Genomic DNA, 19513 nt, shown 5'->3' on the forward strand with positions numbered 1-19513 from the left:
CAATATATACCTATAACAAAAGATGAATACAAGTTATGTTTGACTTCTGCAATGACAAGAGGTGCTCAAAGTGGTTACCATCAGCGTCCAGACACTTCTGATTATGGTGAACTACTGCTTGAGCAACGTTGACCAAGTGTCCACTTGTAGACATTTTTTGGCATCCTGGGTATATATATGTATTTGTGGGTGTCCTTGTTTCGTACTTGCGAAGACTAAAACTCAGTGCAGTGATTTAGTCAAGATTCCTTCACTAAGGAGTCACATAGTACATATATACACATATATATCATATATATAATATAATTATATATATAATAGTTATCATGATTAAGTAAAAACATATATATACATTAAAGAATGTAAGCTCCATGAGTGCTGAACTTTTGTCTTTGGTTGGTTTATTTCACTGTTCTAGTCTCAGCACTTAGAACACTGTTTGGTACAGTGCAGGCACTCAATAAAAAAATCACAATTGAATGAATATGTAAAATACCTCCATGTAATAGAGGCTCAGTTAATTCAAGTACAGTAACAGCTTCGGCATGGGCTTTGGTGTCCCACAGCCTCAGGTTTGCACCCCAGCTCTCCCACTTGCCAGGACGAGGATGGAATGAACATAGAGATTCAGTGTTCTCTGGTTCATCGTCTTTGAAAGAGCAGAACTATAGCACTGGCTCCTGCCTTGAGGTCAGTTAACATCTTCCTCTCACATGATCTAGCTGCTTCTCAGACAGGTGATAAAAGGGAAGCAATCAGAGCACAAGGCTGACTCCAGTCTATTTTGTGGAAAAAGAGTGAACAGCAACGTGGAACATTATTTGGCCATAGATATCCTTCGAACTGACAGTAAATATTAGGGTCAAACAACAGGTCCTGTGTCCGGGAAATAGTTCTCTAGCACTCTGCGTACTTGGGAGAGGTAGGTACACCCAAGAGAAGCCATAGTACCATTTCTTTCTAAGTAATAATAAAAAAAAAAAAGAGAGAGAGAGAGAGAAAAGGATGTGTCCCATTCACCAGTGTATGTTTTCTTCCTTCAAAAATTAAGAAGAATTTTTTATCATAGACCAGAACATCTGGTGTGTCATGAATATAACTTTTGAGGACAAAGCAAGCATTGTTTTCAATTCCAGATTTTTGCAAGTCCAAGAGTTTGAACCCATGAAAAATTGCTTTTTGAGACAGGAATGAGGCCAGAATGACTTCTAATATCAAATCCAAATATTTACTATTTCGGAACTGAGCAAGAGCAAAATAATTGCATAAAACTCTAAGAGCCTCAAAGATTGTGACTACATACATTTTAAATATTATACTCATTAAATCTTAATAACACTTGTTGCTAACAACAATAATGACAACAGCTAATATAGTGAAAAAGCTGAACTTCCATCCTATACACTGTGGAGTAGCAGAAAGAGTGTGAGCCCTGGGAATGAGCAGACTTGAGTTCAAATCCCACCTGTATCCCAATCAAAAACTCATCTTTAGGAGATGCAACCTCCCTCTCTGTAAAAATGGTGGTAAGAAGCCCTTTCTGCCAAGATTCTTTTCCTGCCAAGATTATTGTGAGGTTTCAATAACATAATGGATGTGAAAGTACCAGACAATGTAAATGTTCGGCTCTACACATTTTTGTTTCTTTCTCCTTAGCCCGGGATAAAAATTAACATGTGTGTTATCTGGAAAACCACCCATCACTCTTTCCTTACAACTCATCCCTGGCAGCACTGAAAAGAGGATTATTAATTAGTCAGTGTTTGTGAAACATTTAGAAGATGAAAGTGCGGGGTGTGGAACAGCGCCATTTACATCACAATACATGAGCTGGCAGCTCCGTCAAGTGGAGCTACTCACAGTGTAAGGGAGTCTTAATAGATGTGTTCCAGTCACTTGGAGATCAGTGTGGGAGTCTTTGGAAAAAGCATGTGTCTGCCAGGCTACAGCCAGCTCTGTGCAGCAAGCAGGCATTCCTAGAGATGGGACATTGTAGATAATCCTCCAATAGCCAGGCCATGAGAAACCAATGAAGGAGGTCAAAAGTTTATTTAATTGAAAACTACAAATCACCCTAAGGTCCCTTTAATGACAACTTTTATCAAAGAGAAGGCTATCTGACCCATTTGGGTTTCACATTGTCTCCTTGCCCTGGCAGATCTTGGAATACAGAAATGGGAAGAGAAAATCAATTCAACGTGGATAAAAGCAGTATTCTTCAGGCTGGGGTTCATAAATCCCAGGGCGGAGAAGTGTGAGGTCCCATTGGAAGAGCTGGGAGTTGTGGGTCTCTAACATTTGGTTCTCACCTGCTTCTGGCAACATGGAAAGACTGCACTGTCCCAAGTTATTTCAGCAAAACTATATCACCCATCACTATACATTAATGTTGTTAATAATCAAATTATCGATTTTATAATTTTGATTTTTTTACTTTATGAATTATTTTTGTTTAAAACAAGCATATTTGAATATCTAAGAATGTAATCTTAAATTTTAGTCCTGTTCAACTTTTAGTACAATTACAGTATAAATCATTTAAGAAACACTGTAGCCTTTTAAGGTTTTTTTCCTAAATACATTACTCAAATTTGAGAAGCACTGGAGTGTGGCAATGAGAAAGGGGAGGAAAAGGTTTGGTAAGCTACAAATTGGGTCATCATTCTTTGAATAATCAAGACTTGGCTGAATGTTAATTCCTGTGTTCTGTAATTCAGCATCAATAAAAGAAATCTCCATGTATTGTTCCAGTATTTCATTTTTGCCTCTGAATTATGTTCATATCCACAAATCCCAGCCAAGGACCTATTGAATAATTGTCCCCACATGTAACATTTTCCTGGTGATGTTTTCCTTTCTTTGGTTCTAGGAAATATGGAAATGTGTTTCTAATTATTAGCAGAACCACCTGGTAACTGCACTGTATCATTGCAATAATATGACTCATTTAGATACAGTTTGGTAGAACTCAGAGTCATCTTTGATGCTATCTGGGAAAAATCAGTTTCCAACATGCCCTCACATAGCACAGGCTCACCTATAACCAAGGTGATCATATTTTGTAAGCCAAAAATCAGAACTTCTGACTTGGCGAGTATAAACACATCTGAAACTGGGGTTCTCCTGGAAAATCCAGGACACACAAAGTTCTATGGCATAAGCCACAAAAATCACCTACTGAGCAATGCTCTGGCGCCTTCATTTTATTAACTTTGAGAATGTAAGGCAGCTGGTGTCTCCACTGTCTTTCTGCATGTGTAGGCGGAGGCCCAAGAATCTATCACTTCCTTGAGTTCACTGAGTGTGCAAGAGGTGACAACAGAAATCAAGCCAGCTCTTTTGGAACACTTACCCTGGCTTTGCAGGGAAACCAAAAGATGTCTCTTGCTGTATAATATGCCTTTAAAAACTGGACCTTCTTTAGGCTTAGCTGGGTTGGCGTAATGATTGATGGTAAAGAAGATGATGTGCCCAGAAACCTGGGGAAATGCTCAGGCACGAGGCTAGATTTTTCTTCTATGTTGCATCATATTGTACTGGCTAAAGGCCGCACGTTTGTGAGCCTAAGCTAATTTCCACGGCATATAGTTTCCATTCTGGTTACTACTCTCTCTCTCATTCCTTTGAGTGTTTCTTTTCGTTGTTTCGGTGGGGGTTTTTTGTTTTGTTTTTTGAATTGGAATGTCAGAGCGAAAGACGAGATAAAATAAAGAGAGAAGAAGGTATGTATTTGATCTCTTTTTATTGAGGTATTATTGGCATAGTACATTATATTAGTTTCAAGTATACACCGTAATGATTTGATATTTGTGTGTATCAGGAAATGATCACCACAACAAGTCCAGTTAACATTCATTACCATGCATAGTTACAAAAATGTTTTTACTTGTGCTGAGAACTTTTAAGATTTAGTCTCTTAGCAGCTTTCCAATATGCAATATTGTATATATTTGATCTTAACACAAAGAACACAAGAGTTTTCTAGCATGGCAGTTTGTACTGCCATGCTGAAGAAAAGTTCAGTTAAGTAAATTCTCAGAGGCCAGAGGCTCAAGTAAGAGTGGTCAAATCTTGGAATGGAACACCAAGATTCTATCCGGTAGGACATACCTTGATGTAAGGAGTGGAGACAGGGCTGTTCCTTTGTGAGAACACTGCACATATGATGGATGGCATTCATTCCTGGGAAATGACAGCAGAACGTGTTAGCTCACTTTAACATTCATCAGAGTGGCAGAGGAGGAGCCTGTGGCAGAGGCAGCAGTTGGAGGAGGTGGGGAAGAAGCAAAGGAGACACAACACGTTCGGCCAAATGCTCCAGGTCCCTCATATAAGCTCTTTCTGTCTAGTAGAGGATGGTGTTCCTTTGTGAGAACACTGCAGTGTTGGCAATACAAAGCTGAGAGGGAATAAATCTGGGAAGGATACTTTCCCCAGCATGCTCTAGCTTAGTTTTCTAAAAACCAAGGACATCAACAGCTTTTACAAAGAAAACTACGTAAATACACCAGTTCTCTTTTGTGATGTCCTTTCTCAAGTGTGCGTGGAAATGTCAAATGAAGCTGCCTGTAGATTCTCACATCCCAGCCAACCTTCCTGCATTCAGGAACTTCACAAGGTATTTCTTCATCCTCACAAGGTTTAGGCATATATGTATCTATGATGCTGTATTAGGATCTGTAAAGAACAGAGAGCAGGTGATATCTAAAGTGGGCAACTGGGCTGCAATGGAAAAGCTTCAAATCAGAAACACTCTTCAAATCTCAGTTGGTCTATTGATTGCTCTTGGCCTCTCAGAGAATCTAGTCTCTGTTCTGCCAAATGGGCCAACTCCTACTTTCCTTGTGGGGCTGTGGTAAGAATCAAATAGGATGTTGCTGTGAGTGTACTTAGCACAGAGCAGAACTAGTACCAATCAGTAGGATTCAGTGCTCCTAAATGTGAATAAAGACACAGCCTATGTTAGACAGTGATGGTTTTCAATTCTAATATATTGATAAGTAATAGATGTAGGCAATTATGGAAAAGACTTGCTAAACTTTGTTAGGTTAGAAAATCTGAAGAATTAGACTAGAGGTAGCTTTGGTCCCTTCACCTCTCTGATTACCTTGGTGGCAAAAAAGAGACCTAGAATGATAATTCCAAGGGAAAAAAGGTTTAAAGCCTTGGCATGATGAAACTGTTCTAAAATTATGTTGTGCTGATGGTGGCAGAAGTTTAGTAAATAAATAGGCTAAAACTATTGAGTTATAAAAATAAACCTGATGGTTTATTTTATGTTTCAACTTGACTGGGCTGTACCACCCATTTATTTGATCAAACACTGATCTAAGTGTTACTGTGAAGGTATTTTTGTACATCTACAATCTGCTGATTTGAAATAAAGGGGATTACCCTTGATCATGTGGGTGAGCTTCATGCAATCAGTTGAAAAGCCTTTAGAGCAAAAGCTGAGGCTTCCAGGAAAAGAAATTCTGCCTCAAGAATGTAACACCAGCTTCTGCCTAAGTTTCCAACCCCCTGGCCTGTCCCACAAATTTCAGACTTCTAGCCCCCATAATTGTGTGAGCCAATTCCTTTCTTTCTCTTTCTGTTTCTCTAGAGAACCCTGACAAATTCTATACTTAAAACCAGGGAACTTTATTGTATGTAAGTTATGACACAATAAATTGTTTTTTCTTTAAACTACGTACTGTCTGATTTCATTTTTGTAAAATTCTAGAAACTGCAAACTAATCTATAGGGACAGACAGCAGATGAGTGGTTGCCAGAGTGAAGGGGAAGATTATGAAGGGGCATGGGGAAGCTTTTGATTGTGGTGATGGTTTCACGGGTGTTTACATGTGTGAAAATGTAAGAAATTTTAAAGAACACTTTAAATGTGTACTTTGTTGTATGTCAATTATACCTTCATACAGTGGCTTTTATAAAAAAATAAAAAGAAAAGACCACACACACACACACACACACACACACAAACACACAGACTCAGAAAGATAAATCCAAGAGAAAAAATGTCTAAGGCTTAGAGTCGGTGAGGCCTATTTTGTTCTGCCTTCATCCTACTCCCCACCTTGGGGTCCTTAGTCTGCACAAAGGACACAGCAGATAAAAGGAACAGCCCTCCCCACTCTCCAGGACTCTAATAACACCACCCATTTCTCTTCTTATTTAAATGGAGATGCCAGCTAAGGTCTTCCCCTGGACATTCTGTGAGCCCATTCGTGATTGGAGATAAAACTATAAAAGAAAAATCACAGAAGTCTAGTCTGCTGTGGTCAGAAAGGACGTTGACAAAGTGTGCTGGTACCCTAGCTTTTGTCCACAAGTGAATCAATTTTATCCTGGTACCCAGGTTTTGTCCGACAGGAGTGGAATGCAGTGCGTCTGTCCCTTCACTATAGCACAACCGCAGCTGGTCAGAGAACACAGAGTGTCCAGAATCAACCGAGAGGTAAAACCACAGGGTCAAGGAAACAGAATGAGCTGCTTCCCTCTCATCGAGAGGAGGAAGCAACACACATTTTGCTGAGCACGTGAGGGTGGGCCAAGCTCAGATAGCGCCATGATCAAGTATGTGGGCAGAGACTGAGGAAAAGCACCCGGTAGGTCCCAGGAGAGAGCAGGGCGAGGAAGAGGGAACACAGGAACTTAGGAAAAGAAACCAGCTCAAAGATGCCCCTTGTCTCCATTTGCTAAGCTTTTGGGTGAAGAGGAATAAAAATTTAATAGGTGAATATCAAAAGCCACCATAGATATTAACAGGCATTTGTTGGCTATGAGTCTGCTCGACTCGTAGTCAGACTCATAGTTATGAGTCTGCTGTGGGGCGACAGCCGTACACAGAGTCGCCATCTTTGTGCACATGATTTCTGGAGTTTAAAACCACTCAAGATGTTTTTCTGGATATGACAGAACTATTTCAGGCAACATTCTGGTGCCCAGAGTAAACCAACAAGGAAGGCTGAGCAAGGCTCGGAGGACAGCCTGGCACTCTTTGGGACATTCACGGTCATGCATGCACTCCTCCATCTGAGAGGGCTGACCACTTAAGCAGCACTCCTGGAATTCAAACTTGGGGACTATTTGAGCTTTCTGTCTACCTGGGGGTGGTCTAAGCTCCAGGCTGCAGAGGAGGGTGGTGAGTGTGAGTGTGAGTGTGAGTGTGAGTGTGTGTGTGTGTGTGAGTGTGTGTGTGTGTGTGTGTATGTGTATGTGTGTGAAAGAGACAGCCTACAAGCAGGAAACAGAGGACCCTGGGGTGGAGAGGCTGCAGAAACAAGAATTTTACAGTCAAAAGACTGAGATCCACATTCCAGCGACTTTGTTCATGAGCATTTTGATGGTGGAAAAATTACTTGGTTTGTCTGACTACATTTTATCATCTGTAAAACGAGCCCATGTTACTAGCTCCTGGGATTGCTGAAAGGATTAAATGAGATAATATGATGATACAAGTGGAAGTGCTTTATAAGCTGGGAGGCACAGGTGAAGAGATGCCCCACGTTACTCTGAGGGCCTCAAACCCTCAAAAGAGGCAAGTTTATGGGCACACAGCCCCAAGATGATCTGCAAGGTGGGAGAGGTGTGACCCATCGGTCGTAAGAGCTGCTGGGACAGGTCCAGCTCTGTCTGAGGGCAGGTATCACAGGAGGTGCTATGAGCACTGCTTCTGTTTTTGAGAATCATGTGCTTGTTTTCCTCCATAAAAATGCAACAGGATTCAGTGTTTTTCATTTTTCACTTTAAGACGTCAGTAGAAGGAGCTTTCCATACTGAGTCTCTAATACTCCCACCAAGCCTGTAATCAACTATCGCTCTCTCCATTTTAGACGTGACTTACCTGAGGCTGAGAAAAGTTAGAGACCTCGCCAGAAGTCAAACAGCCAGGCAGTGGCAGAGCCAGAATCCAGCCCTGCCTCTAATCCCCTGATTTCCCATTTGAATTTTTAAAATAATATAAGCAAGATGTTATATATTTTTGAATTGAAAAATCTTTTAAAATAAGATTATTGTTTTCCTGTATGAGATTCAAGCTGAGCCTTGGAAACGAAGAAAGAATTGGGAGAACTTGGAAAGGTTTGGGAAGGACGTGGCCAAAAGGAACAAAAGCTTGGGAGAGAAAGAAGAAAAATCTCCCTGACAGGGAAAAATTAAAGCATTTGTTCACTAGATGGTAAGTTCCAATGAGGCCAGGAACTGTATCTTATAACTTCCTTAGTGGCCTCTTCTCTCCCTCGGAGGTTCCCAGCTGGGAACGCAGTGTATTCTGGTTGATCTATTGATCATTTCAGTCTGAAAAAAGGGAAGGCCAACGGAGTGGAATTCATTACAACCTCCAAGAATCACACGTAATAGAGTCAGAGGGGAGTGGTGATGAAAAGAGGGTTTATGTTCCATGATGTCAGAACAAGAAGGGATGTTCTAGAATGCTTTTGAAAAATAATTTTCCATCTGAAATGGGTGGGAGGTACTCGAACACACCACCAAGAATGCAAAGCCTCTTTCTTTGCAGACCTTGAAAAAAAGAATGTTCCAGTGCCAGAGTTGTGAATGAGCAGATTGCAGACCTGTCTTCTTGGGGGTGAATTCACAGTCTGAAAGGCCAGTGATGCCCCTAACTCTGCCCATATCTAAAGGCTAATTCCAACATGCTCCACAGCTAAAATAACTCCTCCACCCATGGCAAGGCTGGCCAGCACCCAGAGGATTCCAGCAACATGTCTCAGCCACTAGGAGGACCAGGAAGAGATTTTTTTCAACATCATGCAAGGCTTTGTGGGCAAGCGAGTGTCGTGCCCATAATGGATGCTTTCAGATCCTCCTCACACTGCTCCTGGCTCTCCTAAGTATTGGTCCTATTACGTTTTTAAAAATAGCTCTGAAGTAATTTATGTGCTGAACTGGCTACAGGATTAAAAAAAAAAAAAAAAACCACCTGAATAAATTCTACTTGTTCCTATCAGCCAGAGACCCAGAACTACAGTCACAGTTTCCTCAGAGCTAATTTTCAGCATTAGGATTTATCAGAACCTAAATTCCGTTCTAATAAACGATGAAACAGCAGCCACTCTTTCAGTCACTTATTTGGGTGACCAGGGAATTGGCAGACGAGTTAAAAATTTCCATTGGTGACAACACACAGCTGTTGAGGTGCAAAGATCTGAGACTCTAATCAGACCAGGTTGTATAAGTAGCACTGTCTCATTATCTCTGCTTGGGGGGTAGGGTTCACCGGGCAGCTGGGGCCGTATGGGGTGTCGACAGAAGGGCTAATGGGAAGTTGACAAAGATACCAACTTAGAAGAGAGGACGTGGGTAACCTATGGCCCCTTCCAACCTTGAAGAAGAATAGAGGGGACAGCTACTTCACAACGCTTCTTGCATAAGTAGCATCTAAACGATGTTACTCTTTCCCTGTATTTATGAGAAATGACATTCAGGGCCTCTTGTTGCAGTGTGCTCTCAGGAACTTCTTATTTTCCCCAACATTCTGAAGAAAGTTGTAATTCAACAAAGCAAGAAATGCTCAGACTGGACAGCTGTCTTGAGTGCGCAGCACAGAATAGGGAGTCAATAAGCAGAGGTTATTCACTCTACCAATACCCTCAGCTAGCAGGGCCTCCTAAATTCTGATTTGCAAAATAGGTGACAGTTATCTTAGAAATAATAAAAGTAACAATGATCATTGGCTGAGCTACATAATGATTCGTAATTTACCAAATATTTTCACATACATTATCTACTTAACCAGTCCATACAACTTTGTACGGTAGAGGGGCTTATTATTTGCCTTTAAAGATAGATGAGGTTTCTTGGTGTTTCAGGGGTATTAAGAACAGGGGTATTATAGAGTAAACTAATAATACCCCTGTTCTTACCCAAGTTCAGAAACTACAGGAGCTAGGCAAGTAGAGAGAAAAATGTCGGCTTCATTATTGATAAAAATTATTGGGGAGCAAGCCTGAGATATGCAATGAACCTCTTAATATTCCCACCACACTCCCTGCAGGCACACACATCAATCAATATAGACCTTGGGAAGCCCATCCAAGGACAAGTTTGAGTCTTCACAGCACACTCACTGGCCATGAATCCAAGTCGAGAGGGGAGAGAGCATGTCCCTCAAACTTATAGGCTTTTGATAAATGAGCTTCACCCAACTAGAAGCATCTACTCAAGGCTGCCATTTTAAGATCAGGTGCCTCCATCCTCTTCCATGGATGAGTGGGTGAGGGAGGGCGGGAGAGCCAGCCTTGTTACTCATACAAACATAAGGAGAGGAGGGGAAGTGATTTCTCCTAATACATCCCAGCTCTTTTGTTTTCCTAACGCATTGGGTTTAGCCATCAACATTATGGTCATCCCAGATGTGGCTATTTTTCCTGAGGGAACTTTTTCTCTTAGCAGTGCTGCTCCCACTTTATGAGGCCAGCCCCCCAATTCTAGCCATAGCTTCTTCAGAGAATTCTTCTGGGATCACAGGTGGACAATTTAGAGTTTGCCCCCAGAAGACTCTGAATGGGTCAAAAGAATACACTAATTTCATGAAGTGCAAAATCACTCTCTAGTCTGGTTTCCTCTCTCCAAAAGTGTTCAACCATGTTCTCTAATATAACAGTTTTCAGAGATTCTGCAATGTGGGTAAATAACAAAATAATGATACTCAATTACATACTGCCAGCGACATAGAGGGGACCACATTTAAATATAAACTCCCTCCCATTAGAAAATTCTGAGGGAGATACTGAAGTCCAAACATTAAATAATCCTCTTGGAAAGAACGTCCAAAAAAACGTTTCAATCCAGAAGAATTAAAGTCCAGAGTAAAATTTCCTTAACTTGTGGAGTGAAAGTCCAAAGACATTAAAGTCAAATTCAAATTTTTAGTTTTTTCCTGTGGCTTTGATATGCAAAGAAATTCATGTCCAAAATTTCATTTCCCAATTCCCGTCCTGCTCAGACTCAACCAGTGGGTCCCAGCCTGTAGCAGCTGCGGACTGGGCTGTGTTCCATGGGAATGGGTGTGGCTTCTTCATGGCCTCTCAGGAGCCTCGTTTTTAAAAGAATTCTAGGAGTTAATAGAACACGTAAGATTATTATTGTATCAGCCCCATATCCCACAAAATTGAGAACCACAAAGAATCCCTAGCCACCAGAGAAGTTATCTAAGCACGATTAGTTTTTCAGAACCCAGTATGTAGTGTTGCCAGACCCAGGAATATTTGGGGGAAAGAGAAAATCAGTGGGTTAAGCCACAATTTGGGTCCTGTAATCTAAAATCTTGGTCAGTGCTTTTGTATTTAACAAATTCAGATCCAAATTCAGAATTCTAGAATGTGTGAACACGGCATGGGAATCCAACTAGAGTTTTAATTTCTCCGTGGTTCTGTCCCTCAGCTCCAAATGAGATCCAAAGCAACACAAAGACTGATGACATTGGGACATCTGATCTAACCCTGTTTTACCTATGACTGTCACAAGACACCTTCCTGCTCCGTAGATCATGGGCTGACTACATGATTTAAACTCAGTCTGCAGACTTGGCTAAGATCCATGGTCATAGCTGTAAGCACAGTCCTGCCAATCAGTGCCTACCACACGACAAGATCATGCTGTGCCTGGGTAGTTTCAGGTGAAACTGCAGCGACCACACATGAAAATGGGCTTCCTTAAGACCCCAGCAGCCAGCTGGCTTAAGTCGGGCAGCCAGAGTTTATGAAAGTCCGCATTTATTTACAACTGTACAAAAATAGCCATTTTCCCATGGACAAAGCCACCAGGAGTGGGGTGACCACATGCATGTATTGTTTAAACTAGGGCACTTTTGAGTGAGAAGAGAAGAGATGAATAAACACTATGAGATGAAAAACATGAACTGTCCTGGGGAAATTGTGATGCATGGTTACTTGAGCCACAAGCTCGTGTCATGAAAGGTGAAAGTCCTATTTCTCTAGGGAAGCCTCTCCACTTGGGAACAGGAGGAAAAGGAAGTCAGGGCTCAGAGAGTTAGTTAAATGATTTGCTTGGAGTTAGCATGCTTATAAGTAACACAACCAGAAATGAATCCAGGTCTTTTGGTTGCAAAGCCATTGTTCTTTCAATGTATCCCCATGACCCAGTCCCCTTTGATTCTGCTTCCCACCTCCTCTCTAGCCACATCTCAGCTACAATTTGAAAGCCTTGCCTCCCCCCCCCCATTTGCCTTTTACTTTGAAAAAATAATGTTTTTGTCTACTATATGAGTAATAAATATGCATGATAGAAAATTTGGAAATTGTTGAACAGCATAAAGAAAAAAAATCAATTGTTATTTTGCTATTGAGGAATAAGCCCTGTTATTATTTTCTCCAAATCTGTTTTCTGTGTATGTGTGTGTATTTGTGTATGTGTGTGTGTGTGTGTGTGTGTGTATTCAGTAATATTTTTGAGCTATTCCCAGTTGTCTTTTCTTTCTTCCCACTACAGCTCCCTTTTCCTTCACGCCCTACTTCAAGCACATAGAAAGCGGTGTGCTCATTGTCTCAGAGGAGAAATGAGACAGGGCAAAAAGCAGAAAATAAGGGGAATTTGGTTTCCAAAAGCCCAAGCTCATCGAGGATATTATTCTAGTCACCTCTGAGGCAAATAACAATTTTTCTCTCCTTTCCAATATTTATACTTCATATTTCTTTTTGTTGACATACGGTCAACTAAGAGTTCCAGGAAAATATTAAAAAGTCGTAATGATAGCAAGCTCACATGTTTTGGTCTAACTTTAATGTCAAGGTTCCCCCATTAAATATGATATTGGCCAATTTGATCTAAATATTCTTTTTCTGGTTAAGGAAGTCATCGATTCTTTGTTACTAAGATATTTTGTTTTATTAAAATTATTTTTATTAAAATTCAACAATGCTATTAAAATGATCAAATGTATATTGACATCTAGTAAGATAATCATGTGACTCATTCTCCTTTGATTTATAAAGATGATGAATTATATTAATTGATCTATCATCAAACCTTTTTCATTTCTGATTTTGCTGTTTTTATTTAAATAAGGTGCTGGATATGATTTGTAGTCAAGTCAAAAGTAAGATTGTTTTATATATATATTTCATTTTCAGAAGTACCAAGCTTGTGTTTTTGAGGGATGTGTTGAATCATAAAAAAAAACTGGAATACGCTCATAATTTTGTAGCTTACATAACAGGAGAAGATTATTTTTCTTGAAAAAAATTTAAAACTTGCTCATAAAAACTTCAGGGCTTGGAGCTTTTGTTGGAGATAATTCTCCGATAGGTTTTTCTATTTTACCCATGATTATTAATTGAGGATTTTTATTTCATCTTGTGTCAATTTTACTGCTTTAAATTTTTCTACATACATGACCAGCGAGTGGAGAATTTCAAATTAATTAGCATAGAATTTCACACAATTATTCCTACATTTTTTTTCTGTGGTCTAATTTGTTGTTGTTGTTAGACTTAGTAATTTGGTACTTCATTATTTTTTACAAAGTACCAATTCTTGGCTTTATGACTAACTCTCTACTAAAAATTTCAAAGGTTACTTTTAGTAATTTTTTTCTTCTTTCCTTTTGGAGGACAGTGTGTGTGGTGGTGATTAAAATGCAAATTTAAGTGAAGTTTATTTAAACTTTTTATTTATTAGAATTGAGATGATTTTGTTATTTAATTTCTCTCTGAAAACAGATTTGACTCCAACCCACTGGTTTTAAATTCTAGTTTTCTCATCTATGGAGTCATAATTAGCATTGCTTTTGTCTACTGAACCTACTTCTCCCAGTGTTCCCAGCAGCCTTAGTGAGGCACCATCAGCTCCCACTATGATAGCCCCGGGACAACCTTGGTTCAGTTTTCCGGAGATTTCTTTGTTCATCTTGACTTTCAATTCTGGTCACATCAGGATCCTTGTAAAACATCTTTCTATTTTGTTTAATGGGATCAGTTTTTGTTGCTTAACCATGGAATTGACAATAACATTCTTAATTTTGGTTTTGCATTTTTGACTCAGGTATAATAATTTCCAGGCTCTAATTCTAATTTCTGAGCAATGGGGACTTTCATAACTTTGATATTAATTTCTATTTTTCTTGTATGATTTTAGAATACGAACTATACAATTTCTGATTTGGGGTGTTTTTTGATATTTTGTTTGTGGCCTAACCTATCATCATTAAAAACAAAACAAAACAAAACAAAACAAAACAAAAATGATGTAGAAGATTGGAAAAGAAAGTACAATTTTAAAGTAGAAAGATATCTATTAATTCAATATCATTACATTATTGAGAGTTTCCGGCCTTATGTATTTTTTGCTAACCAAGTATGTCAAGAACTGAGAGGGTTGTGCCATCAAATTGTACTCAGACTTCTTTCGAATGCTACCATTTCCCACAACAGAGAAAAGCCTTGTTTTATTAGAATAAACCCATTTATCATCAGTGCTGGCTTTGGACTGGATGTGCCTGGTGATTTCTGGATTTCTTGGGACAATTGCCACTGAATATCACTGAATGACTAAAGTACTGTGGCCAGTCCCCATTTTTCTCGTCACTTTCCATTGAAAGCCAACTAAATTCCAGAGGGGCTGTCCTCGTGACGCCACAGTACTACACAGACCACTCTGGCTTGAGTGTACTCATTTGTAAAAGGGGAAGAATTGATTGTCCTCTCATCTGATCTCCTGCCAGGTGGGACACCCATGGGAAAAGGGGTGCTCTGAGTTCCCAGAGTATTTCCCATTCTACACAGATGACAATAATAAATATGGAGGTGTGTACCCTTCCCCCCAAACAGGTGCATTTTATGGCCTTACTTGTTTAATCTGTGTGTGGAACATATCTCGTGAAAAACTGGGCTAGCGTCAGAGGCAGGAGGAGTGAAAATTATTGAAAGAAATATAAATAAGTTAAGATATATAGATCTTACTAGCAGCAAACAGCAATGATTTGAAAGCACTTCTGATGAAAGTGAAAGAAGAAAGTGCTAAAGCAGGACTGCATTTGAACATCAAGAAAACAAAAATCACGACCACAGATAAATATACAATTTTAACATAGACGATGAAGACATTGAAATTGTTAAAGATTTTGCTTACCTTGGTTCAGTCATCAATTCACTTGGAGACTGAAGCCAAGAAATCAATAAGAGGCTGAGACATGGAAGGGCAACAATGGAAGAATTAGGAAAGATCACCAACAGCAAAGACGTATCATTAGAGGCTACGATCTTCCATATACTTATATTCCCAATTACTGTGGATAGATGCAAAAGTTGGACAGCGAAGAAGGCTGACAGGAAAAAAATTGATTCACTTGAAATATGGTGTTGGAGAGGAACTTAACAGACACTTTGGGCCACCAGAAAAAGGAATAATTGGGTTTTAGGGCAAATTAAGCCTGTAACATTGCTGGAGGCAAAAATGACAAAACTGAAACTGTGCTACCTGGGCACATCACGAGAAGACAGGGTTCTTTGGAAAAGACAATAATGCTGGGGAAAACAGAAGGCAGCGGGAAAAGAGGAAGATCCAATATGAGATGAGCTGACTCCGTAAAGAAGCCACAGGCATGAGTCCACAGGAGCTGAGCAGGGCTACTGAGGACAGGACATTGTGGACATCGCTCATTCATAAGGTCACCAGGAGACGGAGCTGACTCAATACCATGTAACGCACACACCCTCAAAATTAAAACATGTGGTCTCACAAAAGTTTTTATTCTGACTTATGAATTTATTTTTGAGAAAAGTCTTACAGAGGCTTAATAATCAAATGCCACTCAGTTAAGAATTTAACAAATCACTTTTATTGTAAAGTATAAAATTTACATGAAATCTGGTCCATCCTGGAAAACCATAGGTATAGGTGACAGGCTACACAAGAAAGCACTTTACAGATTTGCCAATTTGCCATCTAATTTTAATCAAACATTTTGGTGACATTAAAGAGGACAGCCTTTCCTTTGTAATGGTAATAACAACAAGCAATACTTTGGATAGCCCTCGAAACATTTCAAAGTGCTTTCGCATAAATTATCTCATTTGATCCAATCCATATGTGTAAGAACAGTCCCACATACCAAGGCAGAAATGTCAGGACCGATAAAGTTCAAATTCCCTCATACACAACTCGCTGGTCCAGCCAGGCCCTGCTTTTCTCACATACGTGTTCTCAGTAAACAGAGGAAGATGACCCAGGGCTGTGAGGAGGTGAGAGGTCAGGGGGACAATCTCCCTCACACCGTCTGGGGAGCTTCTCCAGTTTCAGGTCACCAGGCTGGTTTCCCAGGAGCCAGCATCTGCTGTTCTCTCTTTGCTTTACCCATTCTCTCAACTCTAGAAAGCTGTCGCCAGGCTGATGGCCAAGACGCCATGAAGTTATATAGGGGCCTAGTGTTCTTTCCCCAAGGTTGGAATTAAAGCAGAGGAGTGTCTGAGAGGCCAGGCTGGATCAGGGAGGGAAGCAGAAATAACCTGCAGACTCGACCTAGTGTGAGTCTGTGACGGAGGGAGCCAGGGGCTGCAAGAGAGGAACACAATTGGTTTCAAGTTTGGTATTTGGGAGCATAGTTGCATTATATAAAAAATAGGCAAAGGATTTGAAGGGTGGGGGGAAATGACTTGGAGTGACATTTGACCAAGTTTAGGGAATTGAGGGAGCCAGCTGAGAAGGGTAGGACAGGCTGGCATGCTTAAGAGCACAGAGCGTGGAGGGACACTGCATTGGCCAAACCCGGTTAGATGTGTGGGTAGATGGTACAATTTGGCTATCCATTCCCTAGGTTATTAGATTGAGGAGTTATCAAAGCTGGGAGGACCTTAGTGATATCTTGTTTCCTCTCCATGGCTTCAAATGCTGTATCTATGTCCATACCATCTAAATTTATATCTCTAACCAAGACATTTCTTCTGAACGAGATACACAGACACAGACACACACACACACACACGGTGCCAAAAAAATGTATACACAATTTAAGAAAGAAAAAACTATTAAAATTACGCTGATGGTAACCACTTTGAGCACCTCTTGTAATTGCAGAAGTCAAATGTGACTTATATTCATCTTTTGTTATTGGTATGTATTATTGCAATTTTAATACATTTTTTCCTTTCTTAAAATACGTATTTTTTTTTGGTTCTCTCTCTCTCTCTCTATATATATATGTATATATATATATATATATACACACACACACACACACATACGTATATATACATATATATACACATACACACACATATATAAAATTATATATATATATATATGTATATATATGACATGACTTGTTGAATTCTCCAAGGAGATTCAAATTTAAAATGTCAAAAAACAATTCTTAGTTTTTCCTCTCTCACCTATTTCTCCCTTATGTTTTTTATTTTTTTTAATCTCAGTAATTATAACCTCCAGAAACTGGAAATCATCCTTGATGCCTCCCTTTCCCTGCCTCCAGAAAATCAGTCATCAACAAGCTATGTCAATTTTATCCCAATACATATCTGGAGTCTGTCTTCCTCTCTCCATTTTCTCTGCCAGTTACTCACCAAGAAAAGCCACTGTAATCCCTATCTGTCTACTCCTAGAAACTCTGGAGTAATCTGCCTGCTTCTACTCTGACTCCTTCCTATTCATCTCCCACAGATTAGCATGAGTGGGATTTAAATTTAAAGTATAAATTGGATCATACCTCTTCCTCGTAAAACCTTTAGTGGCTTCCCATTGCACTTAGGATAAAATCCAAAATCCTTAATGTTGCTTACAAAGCATTGGAAATCTATGATTTTCTCAGCTCTCCAGCTCCATCTTATGTCATTTTCTTCTTCACTCTCCTTCACTCCTCAAACTCCATAGGCTAACTTTTTATGATTCTCAAACACTATACGCTTTTTGTAGGACCTTTTTTGTTGTTCATTTATTTTGTTCTTTAGATTCCACATATAAGTGAAATCTTTTTTTTTTTTTTAAATCTTATGGTATTTGTCTTTCTCTTACTCATTTCACTTAGCATAACACCCTCTTGGTGTTGCGAATGGTAAGATTTTATTTTTTTATGGCTGAGTAATACTCCATTGTATAAATGAACCAACTCTTCTCTATCCAGTCATCTACTGATGGGCACTCAGGTTGCTTCCATATCTTGGCTCTTGTGAATAATACTGTAAACAATGCTATTGTAAACAAACAAACAAACAACAACAACAAAGAAACAGAGGTGTATATATCATTTCAAATTAGTGTTTTTGATTTCTTCTGATGAATAGCCAGAAGTGGCTGGGTCATAAGGTAGTTTGATAAGTTTTTGAGGAACCTCCATATTGTTTTCCATAGTGGCTGCACCAATTTGCAATCCCACCAACAGTGCATGAGGGTTCCCTTTTCTCCACATCCTACCCAACACTAGTTGTTTGCTGATAGCCATTCTGACACTTATAAGGTGATATCTCATTGTCATTTTAACTTGCATTTCTCTGATGATTAGTGACATTGAGCATCTTTTCATATGTCTATTGGCCATCTGTATGTCCTCTTTGGAGAAATGTCTATTTAGGTCCTCTGCTCATTTTCTAATTGGATTGTTTGTTTCATTGGTGTTAAGTTGTATGAGTTCTTTATACATTTTTGATATTAACCCCTTATCAGATGTATCATTGGTAAATATCTTAATCTGTAGGTTGTCTTTGCATTTTGTCGATGGTTTTCTTTGCTGTGTGAAAATTTTTCAGTTTGATGAAGTCCTATTGGTTTATTTTTTCTTTTGTTTCCCTTGACCGAGGAGATACATCAGAAAAAATATTACTAAGAGCAATGTCAGAGTTTACTGCCTACCTGTAGGGTAGATGTTGAGGACAATTTGCCTTCATTGGTTGATGTAAGCTTTTGTCTATTAGCTTTTATCTGTTCCTACATGTGAGGTGATTTCTGTGCTGTGATCAGGGATTGAGTAAATTCCCCCTTTAGTCTCATTCTCCCGAGCAGAGGAGATATGAGATGAGTTGCTTTTCTGTCTGTGCTGTGAGGTGATGGTTGGTTTAGGGTTAAAGGAATTCTTGATCAGGGGTTGAGAGAATTCCCTCTTTTCTCGTCTGTTTCGCCTGCATCAGCATATGAAGTGAAGAAGTAGCTAAGTTATATCACGTCGACGTGACAGGCACGTTGCCAGGCTTTGGAAGACCTTGGGCTGATGGCCCCAAGCAAGAACAGTAGATATTGCTTGTCCAGATGAACTAGCCCTTCAGCCAGATAAACAATATTTTTATCACAGTAACTGCCGGACTCTCCTGGAACTGGTCATTCCCGGAGGGGGAGGCAGGAACAAAGAGCTTGGCTCTAAGGTACATTTTTGAAAGGATATATAAGACAAACCTCAGTTGGCAGTGTAATTTTCGTCATTTGGCCATTTGTCATTGGTGATTCTTCATCATTTTAACATTCTGGAAACTTCCAACAACATGCAGCTTACAACACCCGGAGATGTCCTGATTTCCAGCCGCAGATCTGGGGAGGT

This window comes from Rhinolophus hipposideros (genome assembly GCF_964194185.1).
Source record: "Rhinolophus hipposideros genome assembly, chromosome: 16".
In the NCBI taxonomy this organism is placed as follows: Eukaryota; Metazoa; Chordata; class Mammalia; order Chiroptera; family Rhinolophidae; genus Rhinolophus; species Rhinolophus hipposideros.